Here is a 20,759-nt window from a genome sequence, read left to right as displayed (position 1 = left end):
TAATATGGTTCATATAAGTGTAAAATGCATTATTTCTTATGTGTACAGCCTTTCATGCAATGCTTGGCATACATTAAGCAACATACAAGATTAGCAATCTTAGCTGAGTGCACAAAATTCTCTGAAAACCTCATTCCCAAGGTATACTGATTCTCAGCTATTGCATTCACTGTTTTCCAACTGCCAAACTGACCTTGTCAGTATCTTTTTGTCTCCTAGAACTTACTACATAACTTACAGATTTTTGTGAGGATAGAATGATATGAAGACTTTAATACAGTGCATGGCAAGTGTTAACTATTCAAAAATTTTCAAAAACTATACATAGATATATTTGTTTATAAATATAATATATGATATCATTACTTATAATTATGTACACCATTACTTGATTCCCACTCATTGTCTTATTACAAAGACTGCTTTTCTATGTTACCCTTTAGATACATATATGAATATGTATCTCTCCTACCCATGTTCCTCTTGTTTTTTTCAATTCAATTAAAGATTATTTTAATTAAATAAGTGTTATAATGCCTTCCAGATTTATCAAATATATGACAAATTATGATAAAATGTTATAATGGGAACTGTACTCACCAAATTCACTTTAAAACACAGAACGAATTTAATGTCTTAAATATAGTAACATGGAATTCAAGTAGAATATTGAAGTCACAAAATTTTGTGTGGTAAGCTTTGCCAGAGGAAATGAACAAAGACAAAAAACGAAAAATTATCATTCAAAATATACTAGTCATGTGTTGATCATTCCCTATCAGTGATTGTAACATCTGTGTGGTTAGAGTTACAGTTGCTGGAATCTAACCAGGATTATTCTGATGTCTGGGGAACCATGAATTCTTGAGAGATGCTGTGTTTGGCTTCAGCTTCCCTTCAAGCAGATCAGCTGAGTAGAAAGAGAACATTCAATTTAAGTTTAAAATCATCAGTAAGATTTTGGGGAGGAAAAATATTATATGAAACTATGACTACCTGAATCTAAGTATGTGTGTTATGGAATATGTATGCATGTATCTTCCTCAACTCACAGATTTATATGCATATATATAAGTTTGGCTTTGTAAGGATGGGTCCTTAGCTGACAGAAGACACTTCTTTCTCACTTTACTGCTTTTAAATATCAAATATATGTAAACTCCAAAATCACTTTTTTTTTTATTAGTCCTTGCTGACTGAAAGTTTTTCTTCATAGAAGCCTCTACAGAAGGAGAGACTACATTTCCGAGACCATTTTTCTCCCATCAATTCTGGGTGATGGCCATAATTCTCATTAACATGCATGGCCACTGGTGGACAAAGTCACTCTTCGTAACTATAAAAACAATTAAGGGAATCGGACTGTACTGAAACCACCTAATACAATCATGCATAGTTTGTTTTACTATTGTCTTTAATGTCTCAGTCTGGCACCCATTAATTTTTAACACTTGGACTTCCTCACACAATGAAAAAATTAAGTCAATACTAGTTTGTGATGACACTTTCATGTCAGTTTTCTCTCCTCAGATTGCAGGTCAACATTCAGTCTTCTCTTTTGTAGGACCTCCTTCCACCTATAAGAGGAAGATATAAATTCTTAAGTATTAAACAATAATCACACTAATGTATCTTTGTTTTTCTAGCCTCTCTATGCTTTCTACCACATGAGATTATTTACACTATGTGTAAACCAAGAACAGTTTGTATAAAAACAATGCATGTTTTATACTTTTCAGAATCACAATAATATAATAGGAAAATATTAGCAACAAAGAACATTTTAAGAAAATATCAGAAAGGTGCTTTATGAACTCATTTATGCTAGGTAACACTCTTAAAATCCTACTCAAAGTCAGAGAGAGTAGAAGAGGAAGGAGCAAAATTAAAATACACATAAATGGAATTAAAGAAAAGGAAAAAGCAACTCTAGGTTATTTAAAGTAATGAAGAAAAACAGGTATGTAAACTTAAAAAGTAAATGATAAAATGAAAACTTTTCTAAAAATTTAATTTGAATTAAAAATATACATAAGGATTTTTACATATATACATTCATAATTATACTTTTCCCAGCCATACCAAATTAATATGTGGATGGCTTATAGTAACCTAGAATTATATTGGTTGATAGAAGAAACATGAATGTAGAATATGCTGCATAGTAATGTCTACATATGATTCAGCCTGTACTGCACACAATTCAAGCAAAAGCAAAACTATGACTTTACTTGAAGTACAGGGGGCAATGATATGGCATTTTATGTATTTGAAATTAAAGTCCTCTTCTCCTACTTTAATTTGGAAAATGAAAAGAACAAGATCAGAGACTTCTAGAAGTCTTATTCCCACCCCTCAAAAATTATATATTAACGGGTATCTGAGTAAACCTTAATAAACCTCCAAGTGACTATAGTATATCCTCTAATAAATCAAGTCAGTAAGAACAGGAGAAAAAGGATCCTCAAATGTATCACTATATTTCCAACATTAGCCAAGATCCAGTTTGGTGTTATCAGTAACTCCATTCAAAAGAACAACTGATTATTAAAAGGTGTTAACAGCATTACATTTTGTGATTATCAATTCAACTTTTTCTGAATATGTATCACCAAGGACCAGCTCAAAATCAAATTTTCTTCCATTTAGGGAAGAGTTACTTTGCTATATTGAGAAATTGCAACAAAACCAGTTTGAGAATAGAAAGTGCCATTTAAACAAGATATTATCACATTTTTCTGGGCATTGTTGTTTAGGGGCTGTTTGAAGGTCAGACTATTTCACTCTCTTTTTTGTATCCACTCAACCTAGTAGAAGTCCTGGTATCTACAAATCACTTGGGAAACAAATCACTTGAAAATCCTCTTTTTATCTCCTTCCCATTGCTGCTTTTAAAGTGTTTTAAATTTTTTTAAAGATTTCATGGATTTATTTGAAAGAGAGAAATTGAGTGAGTGGGGGGAGGGTTCGGGGAGAGGGAGAAATAGATACCCTGTAAGCAGGAAGTCCAGTGCAGGGCTTGATCCTAGGACCCTGGGATGATGATCTGAGCTGAAGGCAGATGCTTATTTGGCTAAGCCACCCAGGTTTCCCTAAAATATTTTAATTTTTGTATGCAATATAATACTCATTTTTACTTCAGCAAAAATCAAGTTCGAATTGTGATTTTTTTGGAATGGGAATTATATCTCTGAGGCCTCAATCTCTTTATGATATTCTATTATCACCTTGTACTTTCTCCCCACCCTTTTTTTTTAATTAAGAGACTATTCAATCACAATCTACTCTAGAGGAAGTGCTTAGCCCAACAGTTATTTAATCTTGAAGACTGTATATTCTTAAAACTGGAACTTGGCATGGGTACAGTGAGAGCAGATGTTTATGAGAATTCCAGAATAGGATAGACACTTAAAGATATTGAGTGATTCAGTGCACTGATTCGGCAAGCTGCTGTCAGAAAGCTGAAAGGCTCTATGGCTTTTCTGTGTATTGCTGTTTTCAGCAATAAAATTTGCATTTTAATCTGCAGGGATGTTCATATCTTTCTGCCAGCTAGTATCAGCATCCTGTCCAGAATCATCAAACTAGAAGCATGATGGCCTTGACAAATATTTCCATTTCACTTAGCAAATATTTCTTCCATCACTGAAAAGTTAACGCTTCTATAACCAGAACTTATATTACTTTGGAGGGGTCTAAAACTTCATTTAAACAAACAAAAGTGATTTCATAAGGAATTATATTGCCATAACAAATCAACAGTTTGAATAAGGAAAGAGTCATAGGCGTCTCCATAGCATCTGGAGCACATAGAATTCAAAGTGCTCAAAGGGGAAAACATTGTCCTTAGTTACGCTTGCTCACTTTAGTGGAAATTACACATGCATATCAGAGTAGAAGCTGTTCTTGCTCAACTTACTGAAAATTCTAATTAGAGAGATCCACATAGTGCTTATCCAATTATACCTATGGACTTGCTGAAACCACTTATGTAAGCAGGAATATAAATGAACATGGGTTGCTCAAAAATATATACAAAAAGATACCACAATGTTGTATTTAGAAAAAATAACAATTATTAATCACTAATACTTTTGGATGCTGGAGAGATATTTAAAATGAGATCAAAAGGAGAATAAAATAGGTTCTCTGTTTCATGTTCTCAATAAAGAAAAAAAAAGTTAAAACTAATAAACAACCAAAACAAAACAAAATGTTAGGTGAGTGTTTTCCCAAAATTATTGCCAGAAATGCTTGACAAAATGTCCCCAAGGAAGAGGTACCTTGGTGGCTCAGTTGTTAAGCATCTGCCTTCTGCTCAGATCATGATTCCGGTGTCCTGGGATCAAGCCCAGCCTTGGGTTTCCTGCTCAGCAGAAAGACTGCTTCTCCCATTCCTACTTCCCCTACCTTGTATTCTCTTTCTTTGTCAAATAAATAAATAAAATCTTTAAAAAAATGTCCCCAAGGAAGCTATTCTAAATTTCATAAATTTGTTGAAGGTACCCTTTTACTTTCTGATACTTAGATTTTAAAAAAAGGACAAATTTCACAAAATGTAAACTTTAAATAAACTGTATACTATATTACAGTATTGCATTATATGAATAAAATAGTATCCCTTTAGCTCTCTTACCATAGCGCTGCCTTGTTTCTTTTACTACAATTCTGAACTTCTCCACTTATTTTCTACTTTTCTTCCTTTCATTGCAGAACATGTATATGCTCATAGCATTTGAAAATCGCAGAAGTAGAATACCACATTATTTTAGAACCCAGCTCTGGAGTCAGAGACAACTGGTGATTAATCTTGGCTGTGCCTATTATTTCTCTATAATAGTGATCCAGAAAGTGAGTAATAAAAGATGGGTGTGAGGTGGCAAGCAGCACACCACCAGTATTTGGATCTCAGCTATGGTTGCCTTCTTCCCAGCTTTGCAGATCCAAAGCACTGACAGAAGACTTGACTGCCCAATGGTATCTGTAGAACCATCACCTTTCACTACTTACCCTTATTTTAACTAACCAGTCTGGCAATAAGGAAGCATTAGCTAAGATTTCCTCTGTTATGATTTATTAAACACTTCATTTTCCGAACTTTCTCCTTTTCTAGTTTGTTCAATGAAAATATTGATCAGATGTATTTTAATTTATGCTATAGGATCCTTGAAATTAGAATCATGCATTTATTCATCTTAGTTTACACTACAAAATTTAGTTCAGCACCATATAGGCAAGAGTGCTCCCCAAATTGTTGTTGAGTTAAAGAAATATATAATTGGTCACTTGACTTACCTATTTAATTATTTACTTATAAGTATAAATGAATTGCACATACATTTATTTTCTTAAATACTATGTGCTTAGATATTCATGAAGCTTTAGATAAAGACAGGGATAGTATTCTGGTGTTTTTTCTAAAGGAAATAATATTAAAACTGTATCATTTTAATGTACAACTGATTCCTCGGAATACAATACAGTATATTCAAAGTGTCTACTTATTTCTATTAAGCAGTTCCTCAGCATTTTAAAATTATAGTGTTGTACTGCAAGCCATATTTTAAATACATCTGGACAGAATCTATATTGAATCTTCTTACAAGACTTGTGGTAGCTACTATTTCCATAGAATGTGATCCACTGATTAATAATAATTTTTAACCTGATTGTGACTTTATATTTTACTAATTAGTGCTATCTCTCATATTTTCTTATTATATATGGTTACTCAAAGACTTGCTTAAAAATAAAATCCTAATTATTGAATACACTACAAGGCTGTCACTACCACTACTGATTTTGTCAAAAAAACTAGAGCTTGAATTTTGTATTAACATAAAGGATTTCATTTGCTTCAATTCTTCTCCTTCTAACCATGGTCACTCTACTTCATCGTTTCAAATGATGCCTCTTGAATACAATATATTTTTTTCACTTCTATACCTTTGCTGGCAACTTTTTTTTTCTGTTTGGGGTTATTTATTTAGTTACATATACTTTTAAAACTGATTACTGCTTCAGTAATTAATAATGCAAATGACAGAAGTGAAGCTATATGGGTTTAGGTATTCGAAATAGAACCATCTCCAACTACTACATATAAGAAAGTTACTATTTAGGGTGCCTGGGTGGCTCAGTGGGTTAATCCTTTGCCTTCAGCTCAGGTCATGATCCCAGGGTTCTGGGATCAAGGCCCACATCAGACTCTCTGCTCAGCAGGGAGCCTACTTCCCCCTCTCTCTCTGCCTGCCTCTCTGCCTACTTGTGACCTCTCTCTCTGTCAAATAAATAAATGAAAAATCTTTAAAAAAAAAGTTACTATTTAATTTCAAATAGAAGTAATATAAACATCTACGTGCTTAGTTTTCTTTACAGTTTCAGTAGCAAGATTTCTACGTCCCACACTCCTACACCAAAATGCCTTTCCTTCCTTCCTTCCTCCCTCCCTTGCTTTCCCTCTCTCCCTCGCTCTCTCTCTCTCCCTCCCTTCCTTCCTCCTTCCTTTCTTCTCTCCTTCCTTTCATCTTAAAGTAGTCCCTAGAAAAATATCCTCAACCAATATGTCAGTGAGTCTGCACTAGATGGCTGACCTAACTCTTCTTTTCTATGCCAGCTCCCATTTTTTGATATGTTTTGTAGGTAAAACTTATTGCCCAGTTTCTCTGGCTCTCTTGAAGAGGAAGCTTCGTCCACAGTTATGATATAATGCTTTCATATGCTTGTAGCTTTATTTTCTCATGGTCCAAGAGACTAACGAGCTCTATGCAGAACTCGAGAGAAAGAATTCCTTCATAACTCTGTGTTAGGGCTGACTATTGAGCCCTGCTTTTCACCAACATTTTCCATCAATTTCTGTGAACTCAAATCAAAACCAGGTAATTCTGTGGGGAAAAAAGGTCATTTCTTTCTATCCTCTTGAAATTCTTCCACATTTTTTTCCTCACACTTCTCTTTGCTCTAGAAATTTGATAATTAAATAATCCACACATATATATAGAAACATGTGTATAATTATGAAGGTGTACCTTAACAAAAACTATGCCAAGTAAAACATTAGATACTAGCCACATATTGAGCTTGAAATCTGCAGTTAATATGTGCTTTAAGTACAAAATAAACTATATTTATGTTTCCTAGTACCAAAAAAGTAGAAATTTTAGAAATCTCTAATATTTATAATGTTATGTTCTAAAATAAACACATATTGGGTATATTAAATTCTATTACTAATATTAATCCCTGATTTCATTTTAGTTTCTTACTGTGTTTACTAGAAAGTTTGTACAAACAACTATGTTTGTAGTGGACTATCTTGCTGTGAATTCTTAATTCTTTTTTTTTAAGATTTTATTTATTTATTTGACAGAGAGAGATCACAGCAGGCAGAGAGGCAGGCAGAGAGAGGGGAAGGGAAGGAAGCAGGCCCCTGCTGAACAGAGAGCCCGATGCGGGACTCGATCCCAGGACACTGAGATCATGACCTGAGCCGAAGGCAGCGGCTTAACCCACTGAGCCACCCAGGCACCCTGAATTCTTAATTCTTAATACTGAATAAAGATTTATGTTTATATTGTCTTTCTTTAATAGTCCCATTTATTTTCTTTTTTTCTTTTTTTTTTTAACGAAAAAAAAAAACAGTTTAATCATACAAAGCTTAATTTGCAAGACTAACTTCACCTGGATAATGTCTTGCTTATGCCTCTGAAAATCCTAAGCAAGTCTTTTTTTTTTTTTTATAATTTTTTTTTTATTTTTTATAAACATATATTTTTATCCCCAGGGGTACAGGTCTGTGAATCACCAGGTTTACACACTTCACAGCACTTACCAAATCACATGCCCTCCCCAATGTCCATAATCCCAACCCCTTCTCCCAAACCCCCTCCCCTCGGCAACCCTCAGTTTGTTTTGTGAGATTAAGAGTCAAGAAGATGTGGTATATATACACAATGGAGTACTATGCAGCCATCAAAAGAAATGAAATCTTGCCATTTGCAACAACATGGATGGAACTAGAGCGTATCATGCTTAGCGAAATAAGTCAAGCAGAGAAAGACAACTATCATATGATCTCCCTGATATAATGAAGTGGTGATGCAACATGGAGGCTTTAGTCCCATTTATTTTCAATGGTAGTGTTGATTTCCAAATAATCCAATGTACAAAGGTCACCACAAATAAGGCAACTGATCATTATGATAGGTATTTGGAAATATCTATTTTTACATAATTGTTATATCTATTGTTCCTCCTCAGTATGGGGCTTATAGTTCTGGCTTAAGAGGGATCTAGCTATCATTCTGATTGCATTGGTTTATAAAAGAAAACTTAAATTATTATCTGTTTGGTACTTAGTATTCAATACCAATAAAGTCCTGATTCTGTTAAATAATTTATTATTAACCGAAATTGAGGATGTATCCACACAAATGATATGTCTTATGGTAAAAATATTGCAGTTATCAGTAAAATAAACATTTTCTTTGCATATCATTTGTTTAACTTATAGGATTTTAAGATAAATAAATTAAGTAATATATTCAGTATTATACACACTTTCTTATGAAAGTTACATGAAAAATATACAAACACAAGAAAATGTGTCTTTTGACTATGAGTATATATGGATTATGTATATGGTATATGTATATGGTACAATGTATTTTGAACAGCTTTAATAACATTATGGACAGATGGTAAATATAAAGAAAATAGAAGTCAGGCTTAAGAAATATTATGAAAATCTAACTGAATTTCAGATTATTACTTCAAATACATAAATAAGTTTTCATAACAGCAGTAGCAATCATAAATGATAAATACATAGTTCATATTTTGTAAACACATGTAAGAACAAAGATGGTACGTTCTTTCATAAACAGCTAACAATTTTTCATTTATATGCCATTAAGCTATAAAACACTATTTTCTAATGTTTAAATGTTATTACCGATTATTGAAAACATCATTTTCTATAATTTATGTTGCTGTCTAGTTATATAAATTTTGTTACTTTTCATATATCTTACCTTGTTACCATTTTATAAGTAAGATTTATAAATGTGTATTTTATTATAGAATCTGATGACCAATGCAGTATTTTAATATTTAAATTTTTAAAACATCATCTTGTTTCAAAAATATCTTATCGCAAGAGTAAATACATTACTAAATAATTTCAGTTTGTCTCTACATTGCAATTATAAATTCAATGAGTTGTAAGAAGAACAAAATACTGACATTGGATTATATGAAAAATATGGGTAATTAGTATGAGAATAATTTCAAGGCAGCATATTATTAAAGCATTTGACTTTGATACTCTTATTGCAATTCCAGCAATTATTCAAACTAATTTCATATAAAAATTGAATGTATTATGTGGTATGTCATATGAAGAATATGGAGACTCTTCAGTCACTCTTGCAAATTGGATTATCTGAGATACTAGACAATTATTACCATTATATAAAAAAATGAAAGCATTAATAAAAGGCAACACAACTATAAATGTTAGCTTGGTATTATTTTCTATATAGAGACTTGGTGTCCAATGGAAATATAATGTGAGCCATAAATAAGAACTACATATATAATTTTTAATTTTCTAGTAGCCACATCAAAGAGTTAAAAGAAACAGATGAAGTTAATTTAATATTTTATTTATTTCCATATATCTAAATATTATAATTTTAATGTCCAATCAATATAAAATATTAAGTAGATTGATGACACTTTTTTCCCCATACTATTCTTTAAAAACCAGTCTGTTTTTAATTTTAAAATGCATTTCAGTTTGAACTAGCTGTATTTCAAGTACTCAATAGCATCATGTGATTAATGTACCAGCCAGCAAAGTTTTACACTTTAGATATCTCAGTGAATAAAGTATCTAGTGTTACAAAGTAAATGTTACCGTTGTGATTTATCATACAAATTCAGTCTGGATTTTCCTGTTGTAACCCAACAGATATCTGGGAAAATATTCTTTTACACAACCAGTCTTGATAAAATCTTAGGAATATTTTCTTTTAGGTTGTCAAATTTAACCAGCAGTAAGCAGATAATAACCAGGAAATGCACTGGACACTAGAACTCTAAGTATAAATAAAGGGCTTTTTTTATTTATCAGCTGATATGGGTCATAAAAGAATATGTTCAATGCACTAAGAAAGGTGCTATGGTGTTAAGTACAAAATGTAAAGTAAATACAAAAGCAGAAGAAAATGATTTTGGAAGGGGTAAAGACATAGATTAGATAATTTCTTATAAAGAATATCTTAGGGGCGCCTGGGTGGCTCAGTAGGTTAAAGCCTCTGCTTTCGGCTCTGGTCGTGATCCCAGGGTCCTGGAATGGAGCCCCATATCCAGCTCTCTGCTCAGTGGGGAGCCTGCTTCCTCCTCTCTCTCTGCCTGCCTCTCTGCCTACTTGTGATCTCTGTCTGTCAAATAAATAAATAAAATCTTTTAAAAAAATAATATCTTATTTGAAATAGTCCTCAAAAGGTTAAAAAAAATGCAATAGGCTTGATCTAAGTCTGTTCTCACTGAGCTCTGAGAACCCTGTACTGATTATACTGGGGAAAAGTTATGTAACATTGAATATGGGATGAATTTTATCTGCAACTTCAAATAAGTTCTCCATGATAACAGGAAATCCATCTATGTTTTTGCAATTAGCATTCAGTTCTCCACACTGTCTTTAAAGCCTTCAAGTTCCTGAACCCTCAAATGTATTCATTAACCATTCACAAAGAACATTATTCCCTTCTGAAACAACATAGAAGCCATAAGACAGGAGTTACTTCACAGGAATCTGCAAATATTACTTGGAACATATACACACAGTTATTTTATTTTCTTCCCCTTTTATTGTTGAAAACTTGTCCCTTTTCCTGTCTAAGTCTTAGCTCTCCTACTTTGCTACTCTGGATCATTTAACGTCCTCCTTTTTTTTTTTTTTTTTTTAGGATCTTGTTCTATTAATTGTATGCTTTTTATCCAATCTCTTCTCTGTAACTATCTTTTTTCTTTCTTGTCTCTGTATACATTTAATTATATTACATTTCTCACATCTTAAAAACAAATAAATACAAAATATTTGCTTTGGTCCTAAATCCCTCCTTACACCCAACATTCTTTAATGTTCAACACTTTATTTTTTTTTAATATTTTATTTATTTATTGGAAGGAGAGAGAGAGAGCACAAGGAGAGGGTCAGGGGTAGTGGGAGAAGAAGCAGACTTCCCACTGAGAAGGGACCCAGATGGGGAGCTCAATCCCATGACCCTAGGATCATGACCTGAGCCAAAGGCAAATGCTTAACCAGCTGAACCCTCCAGGCAATACTCTAAAAGGAATTTACCTCTTTGTTATCTTCAGTTTTCATTTATTTATTGATAGACTCTCTTCTGCCTTATTACACCATATAAAACCTTCTTGCTGTTGGGAATTACTACTACTTTCTTGCACATAATAAAAACCATTCGCTATCTTCATTATTTCCTTCTTTCCTGAAACGTTGTCTTCTCTGCCTTTGCATGGCTCCTATATTTTTTGGCCATTCCTCTCCTCTCAGCACTTTCTGCTGGCTCACTTTCTTCCTATAACCCAAAGACATAGCTACAATTCAGGTTTTCTCTCAGACTAATTTCTCTCTTCATACCACTTCAGTCTTTATCAGGAATTTATACAATTGTATATCTTCAATTACCATCATTCTTCAATGTATATTCTTATTGCAATTCTTATCTTAAACACCTAGATTATATATAAAACTACCTAAGAGATCTTTCCTTGAATTTCCTGTAGTCAACTAAATTTTATTTTCCCCAAATTACTTGTGCTCCTGGATTCTTGATTTTGCCTTGTAAAGTCATGGTTTAGTCAGTTCAAAGGCAGAACAACATTTTTTGGTTTCTTTTGCCTTTGACTTTTCACTCTTCATCTTGATCTATGTTCTTCAACCTTCGACCCTAGCTAGTTAGTAAATATAAGCTATTTTTTTTTTGGTACCCAAATATCTAAGATTATTATTTAGTTCATTTTATTTACAATGTCACTTTTCTGGTTTAGGTGGATAGAACCAGATTATTAACTTTAAAATAGTTGGGATGTGGACAATTCACTGAAAGGGTACATGTTATAGGTAACTTTTGCTTCTATTAAGATAATCCAGGTGAGAATGTGATATCCTCCCACATTAAATTTTCCAGAAGTATGTCACACATAGCTGAATGGGATTAGGGAAAATAGGGCAGTTAATGTGAGTAGATCAACCCGTAAAACCTTTCTGTCAGTTTGCATTTGTGTGTATGGGTATGTATTTGTGTTTGTCTATAGCTGTATATAAACAGGTTAGGGATAATACCATTACATGAGGAAAAATCTGGTTTATGACTTCACACAGTTAAGTGGTAATTTTACTATTATATGTATTATATATATTCAAATAATACCAAATTGTAGAAGGAAAATTTTAGTCTCCTCATGTGTTTTATTCTCAAAGATGGAGAAAAAGTGGTGCAAAAATGATACATAGATGATAGAAAGATAGGTTACAATAATGGACTGATAGAGGGGAGAGAGACAGAAATAAAAATAGAGAAATTATCAATGTCTATTCAAGTAAAGATAAGTAGTGTCTACTTTTATACTTCTTTCTCTAATTGAGTTTTTGACTACTTTGTCCTGTTTCAAAAGGCTGTATAACTCACTCAGGATCTGTTGTTTATCAACATTCCTAAAAATATCAAATAATTATGATGATCATAATAGTGAATGTAATAACCATAATGTGTTTTTAAATATCCCATCTTCTAATATGCACTGCAGTTTATACAGTACCCGTAATTTTTAGTATAAAATTCCATTTCTATATATTCAAAATATATAGGACACAAAAGTGTACCAATGGAGATGTACACATTAAATCTATATATCAAGTAAATGTGCATCATCCTATATTTTCAGAATTTTCAAAAGGAAGGGTAAAAGATAATAAACAAAGTGTGAATAAGAATTCTTTCTCTAGTGTAAAGACTTTAAGTTAAAAATTAATGTGGTAATATTAAAAATGATATAATTAATTCTACTTTGAAATATCCACCTATACATAATGAATCTGGGGATCTCAAAAGTATCAAGCAAAAGATGAGATTATTTTAAGATGAAAAAGTCAAGAGGACAGTATTTGGAATTGAATTATAACTACTTCTTCATCAAAAACTCATCTAGAGTTAAAAACAATTTTTAAGCAACTGGAAGATTAGTAAGAAAATGTACTCCATTCCATCTGAATATCACACAAATAACATATTTATATCCGAGGATCAAAATAAAGTTGTATAACATTGTTTTGCTTAACATTTTATATTAATTATTCTTCACTTACATGATATTATACTTTGTATATTTTTCTGTTAATAATTTATATGAGAATTACAATACTGTTAAAATTTACATTTCATAGTTACACTTCTTTATGTTCTATGATGAATTTACACTTTATTTTCGAAACACCTTTAATACATAGTAAATGTTAAATAATCAAATTACACACTGATGTTAATATTGATAATTAAGTATTGGTATTGGAATTATACTTTAGCAATGCAATAACTAAATAATGATAATCATGTTGGAAAAAGAAAAGATAAAAAAACAAGGAAGAAGAGAAAAGAGATTAAATATTATTTTATATTTTATATCATTTTATAATTTACAAAATACTTAAAAACTATTGTCTTGGTAGTCCTCTCAAAATAAGATTATTTAATATCCAATCAACCTCAGCAATCCTCTGGCAGTGTCATGCATTAACTTCCATATCACTGGAAATAACATCTGTTAAAAGACCTCAATGACTTTCGCCTGGCAGACTGACAATTCTTTTCCTTCCAATTCTCATTTTTCCCTCTAATTCATAATTTCCTATAATATTCTTGTATTTAGTTCTTGATATATATATCTAGAATCAAAATAATAAATAATTTTCTTCATCTACCTCTACATAGATGAACAACTATTTTAATAAGTTGTATTGAGAATAAAAGGAAGCAGTTATGGTCAATGAATGCCATTATCTATCCATCCAATTATTAAGAAATCTAAATGGACAACAGTCAACTCCATAATGGGTCACAGAAGTGTCAAGTAGGAGTCTTGAAGTAGAATCTCTATTACTTATAAATGATTATTGATACACTGAGGAGGAATGCCTAGTATAAGTACCAAACACATTTTGGAGCTCAAAGCACTTCACTATCAAAAAGATACAGAGGTAGAGGTAAGTAGATAATGGGGGAAAGAGAAAGGGAGGGGAAGGAGAAAAAGGAAAGGAAAAAGGAAAAGAAAATATGAGGAGGAGAATTAAAAACTTTCTAGAGGTCTCAATGAGAGATAAGGAATGAGAGAAAACAATTATTTTCACAAGGATACATCTTACTGGGAGAGTAGGAAGGCAGATTATTAGTGAAGGAACTAGTTGGTATGTTCTTTTCTTATTAAAAGAATAGGGATCACAGACTGGAAAGAATAGTACTTTGAATTATCATCAATAATAAGGCAAAGGTTTAAAAAAAATTTATTCAACCCACCTTAGGTACAATAGGACATGAAAGAAATAATGTTAATTTACCATACTGTTCCAAAAATTAAAAGACTGAGGGGCACCTGGCTGGCTCAGTTGGAAGATCACGTGCTTCCTGATCTCAGGGTTGTGAGTTTGAGCCCACATCGGGTGTATAAATTACTTAAATAAATAAAAACTTTAAAAAAATGGAAAGACTGAACTTTCCTTCTAAAAGAGGGGAAAAAATTCCAGACCGAGCTTAAAAAATAACGTCAGCTATAGCATTTGCACAAAATGTCTTAAATGATGTAATAAAGAGAGGTTGCATATAAGGGATGTGGGCATTTGGTATTTTTTGTTTCACTCACCCCCATCCCATCAATTCTGTTCTCTCCTTGTATAGCGGGGACTAGAAGGGTAAAAACAAACTTTCCATCCAACTTGTGATTAGAGTTCTGTTGGAAAACAGCTCCTGTGAATGAGGTGCAGTGGCACAGAATGAGAAGTGAGGCAGGTGCCATCTCCTTGCAGCCATGGTATCTGGCAAAAAAATTTGCATAGCTGTGAGTATTTGTGAGTAACTGGGCTCCAGTTCTAGGGTCTGTACACCAATCATGAGTGTAAATAGCAGTGTGAAAGTAGAAGCAGCAGCAGTTTGCTAGATTCCAGATTGCTACTGGGGTCGTATAACCTTGGAAACAACAGTCTGGTGGTAATTCCTTGACTTCCCCTCACTTCCCATCATGTTTAACTGCCAAACTCTCTTGAAATACCTACAGTGATTTTCTGCATTGAACTGTAATAGATACTGATGAGAAAAGAGAGACCGGAAAGATACAAGTGAAAAGAAAGCAATAAATATGGAACTAAACAGGATAAAGAACCATGTTATACAATGGAATTTTCATATTATTATACAAATTATTATATACAAATTACATAATGCAAGAATTCAAGAACGTGACGTCTGTCTCACTTCCAAATTCTGTGCCTGTCTCCCAAAGTACAGTAGCCACAAAGAAGACAAGAAAATGTGGTTTTACCTTTCCAGTCACTGCTACAGCAGGGGAGGACAGAATGGATGGGATAAAGTGTGAGTGAAACCAACAGCATCTAATGAACTTTACGGTCCTTATATGAAAACTTTCTTTTGTTTTGTTTTGTTTTAAAGATATTTTCACCAATATCATATGGATCAAGTTCATTTGAACACATTTTATTTTAGTAGAAAAATTTAGAATTTAGCAGCATATATTTACATTTATATAAACTTCGTGGATACTAACACATTCAGATACACATATATGAAAACATACTTTTCTTTCATACATGCTTAGGAAGTATTGACAAATAATTCAAATATCTTTGTACTTGTTCACAATAAAATCTTTAAAACATTTCCAAAAATAATGTTTATAAGACCCATTATCTGCTCATAACATATTCCAATTAAAACACCGAAAACTCCACCAAAAAAACTATTAAATTTATAAATGAGTTGAGTAAGATCACAGAATATAAAATCAATGTATAGAAATGTCACATTTCTATATACTACTAAAGAAACAGAAATTAAGAAATCAATCCTATTTACAATTACACCAAAAATAATAAAATACATAAGAATAACTTAACCAAGAAGGTGGAAGACCTGCACGTTGAAAACTATAAAACACTGATGAAAGAAATTGAAGATGACACAAAGAAATGAAAGGACATTTCATACTCATCAATTGGAAGAACAAATATTGTTAAAATGTCCATACTACCCAAAGCTGTCTATTGATTTAATGCAATCTCTATCAAATTATCAATATTCACAGAACTATAAAAAACAATCCTAAAATTTGTATGGAATCAAAAAAGAACCTGAATAGCTGAAACAATCTTGAAAAAGAAAAACAAAGTTGGAAATATCACAATTCCAGATTTCAAGTTCTGTTACGAAGCTGTAGTAATCAAGTATGGTACAGTATTGACAGAAAAATAGACACAGAGCCCAAACTTATGATTATACAGTCAATCAATCTTCAACAAAGGAGGCAAACATATACAATAGGAAAAAGACTGTCTCTTCAACAAATGGTGTTGGGAAACTGGACAGCTACATGTAAAAGAATGAAACTGGATTACTTTCTTACACCATACACAAAAATAAACTCAAAATGGATAGAAAACCTAAATGTGAGATCTGAAACATGTACATCTTAGAAGAGAGCACAAACTATAAGTTCTCTAACATTGACGATAACATTTTTCTAGATATATCTCTCAAAGCAGGGGAAACACAAGCCAAAACAAACTGTTGGAACTATATCAAAATAAAAAGCTTTTGCACAGCAAAGGAAACAAGCAACCAAACTAAAAGAGAACCTACTGGATGAGAGAAGATATTTGCAAATGACAAATTCAATAATGAGTTGGTATGAAAAGTGTAAAAAGGACTTAGAAACTCAACATGCACACATACACACATACACACACGCACACACACAAAATAATCCAATTAAAAAGTAAGCAGAAGACATACACCAACAATTCTCCAAAGAAAACATACAAATGGGCAACAGACACATGAAAAGATGCACAGCATCACTCATCATCAGGGAAAGGCAAACCACAGCTACAGTGAGACATCACATCATACCTGTCAGAATGGCTAAAATCAAAAACAATAAACCACAAACATTCTCTATGATGTGGAGAAGAACTAACCCTCCTGCATTGTTGGTGGGAATGTAAACTGGTCAAGTCACTGTGGAAAACAGTTCCTCAAAAAATAAAAAATAGAACTACCCTCTGGTCCAGTAATCCCACTAATAGGAATTTTCCCAAAGAATACCAAAACACTTAATCAAAATGATATATGTACTCCTATGTTTATTGCAGGATTATTGGTAATAGCCAAAATAGGGAAGCAGCCAAAGTATCCATCGATAAATGAGCGGACAAAGAGGGGCGCCTGAGTGGCTCAGTGGGTTAAGCCGCTGCCTTCGGCTCAGGTCATGATCTCAGGGTCTTGGGATCAAGTCCCGCATTGGGCTCTCTGCTCAGCGGGGAGCCTGCTTCCTCCTCTCTCTCTCTCTGCCTGCCTCTCTGCCTACTTGTGATCTCTCTGTCAAATAGATAAATAAAATCTTTTAAAAAAAATGAGTGGACAAAGATGATGTATGTGTAAACACACACACACACACACATACATACATATATATGCATATATATGGTGGAATATTATTTAGTCAAAAAATAATGAAATCTTGCTATTTGCAAAATGCATGGAGCTAAAGATAATAACATTAAATGGAATAAGTCAGTCAGAGAAATAAAAATACTATATGATTTCACTCCTGTGTAAAATTTTATGGAACAAAATGGAGGGGGGTGGAATAAACCAAAAACCAACTCTTAAGTATAGAGAACTGGTAGATGGCTATCAAAGAGGTGGGTAGGGGATGCATGAGAGAGGTGAAGAGCATTAAGTGTACACTCATCTTCATGAGCACTGAGCAATATATATAACACTGTATGTTAATTATACTGGATTAAAATATAAATTAAAACTTAACAAGTCAGGAAATGACAGATGCTGGTGAGGATGTGGAGAAAGGGGAACCCTCCTACACTGTTGGTGGGAATGCAAGCTGGTGCAACCACTCTGGAAAACAGCATGGAGGTTCCTCAAAATGTTGAAAATAGAATTTCCCTATGACCCAGCAATTGCACTACTGGGTATTTACCCTAAGATACAAATGTAGTGATCCAAAGGGGTACGTGCACCCGAATGTTTATAGCAGTAATGTCCACAATAGCCAAACTATGGAAAGAACCTAGATGTCCATCAACAGATGAATGGATAAAGAAGATGTGGTATATAAACACAATGGAATACTATGCAGCCATCAAAAGAAATGAAATCTTGCCATTTGTGACGACATGGATGGAACTAGAGGGTATTATGCTTAGCGAAATAAGTCAATCAGAGAAAGAAAACTATCATATGATCTCCCTGATATGAGGAAGTGGAGATACAACATGGGGGGTTAAGGGGGTAGGAGAAGAATAAATGAATCAAGATGGGATTGGGAAGGAGACAAACCATAGTGACTCTTAATCTCACAAAACAAACTGAGGGTTGCTGGGGGGACGGGGGTTGGGAGAAGGGGGGTGGAGTTATGGACATTGGGGAGGGTATGTGCTATGGTGAGTGCTGTGAATTGTGTAAACCTGGTAATTCACATACCTGTACCCCAGGGATTAAAAATATATTATATATTTATAAAAAAATTAAAAATTAAAAAAAACTTAAAAAATAAATTTTAAGACACAGAACAAAGAACTTTACTATTTGGAAACAAAAATATCTATTCCTGGGGTGCTTGGTTGGCTCAGTGATTAAGTGTCTGCCTTTGGTTCAGATTGGAATAGAGCCCCATATCGGGTTCCCTGCTCAGCTAGAAGCTGCTTCTCTCTCTCCCACTCCCCCTGCTTGTGTCCCCTCCCTCTCATTGTGTCTGTCAAATAAATAAAATCTAAAAAACAAAAACAAAAACAAAAAAAAAAACTGGAGGGGAACCTGGGTGGCTCAGTTGGTTAAGCAGCTGCCTTCAGTTAGGTCATGATCCTGGAGTCCAGGCATTGACTCCCACACTGGGCTTTCTGTGCAGTAGGGAGTCTGCTTCTCCCTCTGATCCTCTCCCCTCTCATACTCTCTTATTATCTCTCTCTCTCCCAAATAAATAAAATATTTTTTAAAAAGTCCGTTCCTAAATAACTTGTGCCCAAAATTTTAATAAGTAAAAATAGAAGACTTAAATCATCTGGAAAGCTTTGAAGAGAGAGAGAGAACTTCATACAAAAATGTTTAATCACAAAGGGGAAACTAAAATGATGTGTAGACCTTAATCCTTTGCCATAAATGAACCAAAACTAAAAGTAAATGAACTTAAAGTTAATACTTGTGTTCATCCTTCCACCTACAATACTCTATTCTGCCTTGAGAGCAAAGGTTCCTTCCTTCTTTCCTTTCTTCCTTTCTTCCTTTTTTCTGTTTCTTCCTTTTGGAAAAAACAATTTCCCTGCCTCAGACAACAGAGTATGATCAGTCTAAATCTGCAAACCTATGGGCTAAATATGATCCATCACCTGTTTTTATAAACAAACATTTGTTGGATCATTGCCAAGCTTATTTATTTACATATTGTCTACAGCCACTTTCACACTACACTTATCTCCAAGGCATGCCTTTATATATTTATTTTTGACTGTTTCATGAAGTCTCTATTAGAATGTAAACTGAATGAAGACAAAAGACTATTCTGTATATTGTCATATCCTTGTTGCCTAGAACCTGGTAGGCATGCAATAAATCCTTGTGGGTCCACTTATATGCAGTTTTTTTCTGTTTTTTTTTTTGGGGGGGGGGGTGGGGATTGGCTTTAATTTTTAAAATATTTACTTTTCTAAAACATCCATATAAAAGTTGGGAAGAGAAAGAAGGATGTCAACTAACTTACATCAAAATCTGGACTAAGGAAGGAAAAAATAGTGCCAAAAAAATCCCTGGTAGCCGGAGCAAGCTGCAGAGCTGAGATGGTCGCTGGTCACCAGAACCAGCAGTGTGGATCAGCCACATTCATGAGCACCACTGAGGTGCAGCGGGGACAACAAAGCTGCGGACCCCAATGATTTCTCCTTTTTAGGAAGGGAAAAACCAGAACACACTCTGAAGACACATTCTTGACAGCCTCCTGCTCCTCCAGGGCCTTCCCCCAGTCTCTGCCCCTGAATTCCGCAGTGACCACACTCCAGGTGGTGCCTTCATCCAGATGGTGAGGGGCAATTCAAAGTGTCAGGGTTCAAGCAAAGAGTGTAAAAACTCTGAAAACCACCTGTCTTACGGAAGCTTGCTGACTTTGTGCATGTTGACTGTGTGTGCCGTGATGCTCCAGCTCCACCCAGGAGCTTGAAGTGAGAAGCAGGACAACGAAGTGGCTTTGCCTCTACCAAATGCTGCAGCTGCAGACTAAGATGTGCAAGTCTTCTGACACTCAAACTTCAAACCACACTGCCCCACTGCGGCAGCCTTGGCAGGGTATTGAGGGCTGACAGTCTAGCAGCAGCTTGGCTTACTCTCAAAGGTGAGCTTCTGCCCCTTCTGCAACATCTCCCAGTGTTCCTGCTGGTC

This window comes from Mustela lutreola, chromosome 1, assembly GCF_030435805.1.
Source record: "Mustela lutreola isolate mMusLut2 chromosome 1, mMusLut2.pri, whole genome shotgun sequence".
NCBI lineage: Eukaryota > Metazoa > Chordata > Mammalia > Carnivora > Mustelidae > Mustela > Mustela lutreola.
The sequence above is the reverse complement of the archived record's forward strand: the minus strand, read 5'-3'. Positions refer to the sequence as shown.